The sequence below is a fragment of the Tamandua tetradactyla genome, chromosome 19, assembly GCF_023851605.1.
Source record: "Tamandua tetradactyla isolate mTamTet1 chromosome 19, mTamTet1.pri, whole genome shotgun sequence".
In the NCBI taxonomy this organism is placed as follows: domain Eukaryota; kingdom Metazoa; phylum Chordata; class Mammalia; order Pilosa; family Myrmecophagidae; genus Tamandua; species Tamandua tetradactyla.
The window spans coordinates 22,566,994-22,568,833 of NC_135345.1; the positions used below are offsets into that span (position 1 = coordinate 22,566,994).

At 36.8% G+C, this 1,840-nt stretch overlaps 1 non-coding gene across 1 annotated transcript; it reads right to left on the reverse strand.

Annotated features, from left to right (window-relative positions):
* Positions 1–565: 565 nt before the first annotated feature.
* On the reverse strand, positions 566–672 carry LOC143663791 (U6 spliceosomal RNA). The gene has a single exon (XR_013166173.1). It is a non-coding gene; the product is annotated as a U6 spliceosomal RNA (small nuclear RNA).
* Positions 673–1,840: the final 1,168 nt, after the last annotated feature.

Sequence of the window (1,840 nt, forward strand, 5' to 3'; positions counted from 1 at the left end):
ATAATGATATAACCACATGCATAAATAGACATAAACACATCCAACATGCACACACACACTAATGCAAACACACAAAAAATTGCATGTGTGCACAGTATATGAACTCTTGGTACAAGTAATAGGAAACTCAACTTAAATAGGCCTAAACCATAAAGGGAATCTACTTGTTCTCGAAAGATTCAGTTTCTTTTTTTTTTTTTTAAAGTTTTCATTAATTTTTTTTTTTTTTTTTTTTTGGGTGCATGGTCTGGGAATCAAATCCTGGTCTCCCTCAAGGAAGGCGCACATTCTACCACTGAACCACACATGCACCCTTCTTTTTTATCTTTGCTTTCCAACCGTGACAGTTCTCTTTATGTTTATGAAATGGTTGACAATGACTAACACATTCTTGTGTAGTGGAAGAGTATGTCTTTTTAGGTAGCTTCTGTGGGATAGTGAGAAAGTGTCTGTTTCAGAAACACTAATATGTATTTTATCATGCCCTAGGGTTTTTCATATTTACTGTATATGAAGGATCTCTTTAACAGCCAACTCCGAAGAAGTGTTGTAGTTCTTTTTTTAAAACAATGTGGAATGCTTCACGAATTTGTGTGTCATCCTTGTGCAGAGGCCATGCTAATCTTCTCTGTATCGTTCCAATTTTAGCATATGTGCTGCTGAAGTGAGCACTGCAGTTCTTTTTTGTAATGGGGTTATTATTGTTCAAATGTTATTGAATTAGAGTGTGGAACATAGAAATTATGTTCCTTTATAACAGGATTTAACCTATACGACACAATATATTTTTCCTTCATCCTTTTGTTTGTTTGCTTTAATGTATTCTTTAACATGTTTTTAAACAAAACTTTCATCCTTAAAATGTTAAGCCTTCTCTTGGACTCATTAGCAACTTAAGAGACTTTAGGGTAGCTTCCTAATAGCTATTTTAGTATCCATGCTTTGTAAAAAGTTCTCCAACTTCCTTGTGTTTAACAAATCAGGTAACTTTTGTGAGCTCTGCCACTCATCTTCTAAAACATTTAAAATGAAATTTAAAAATCATATCAAATGTGGTGTCTCTCTCTCACACAACATGACAAGCAAATTCACAGCCCTCCCCTGTCTGTGTGGGACATGACTCCCAGGGGTGTGGACCTTCCTGGCAACGTGGGACAGAAGTCCTAGAATGAGCTGGGACTCAGCATCAAGTGACTGAGAAAACCTTCTCGACCAAAAGGGCAAGAGCGAAATGAAACAAAATAGTGTCAATGACTGAGAGATTTCAGAGTCGAGAGGTTATCCTGGAGGTTATTCTTACACATTAAATAGATATCACCTTGTTAGTCAAGATGTAATGGAGAGGCTGGAGGGAACTGCCTGAAAATGTAGAACTGTGTTCCAGTAGCCATGTTTCTTGAAGATGATTGTATGATGATATAGCTTTCACAATGTGACTGTGTGACTGTGTGATTTAATCCATAAACATATGGATTAAAAATAAATAAATAATAGGGGGAACAAATGCTAAAATAAATTTAGTAGACTGAAATACTGGTGATTGGTGAGGGGGAGGGGTATGGTATATAATAAAAAAAAATCGTATCAGAGTTGTTGTGCTTCAAGTCCATCTCTAATCCAAACCTCTAATCCAAACCTTGCAATGAGATGAGATTAAGATATGGTAATGGATTTAAATGAATCCCTGTTACCAGTGAGTTATTGGGCGGGAGACAATGTCAGCTTCAACAGAAGCATACATGTTGCCTACGGGGAAAGGCCGAAACCCAAGGGAAAATCAGATTCTGTCACCAAGGGGTAGGTTGACTGAATTCTGGGTGGTCTAAATGAACAGATATTC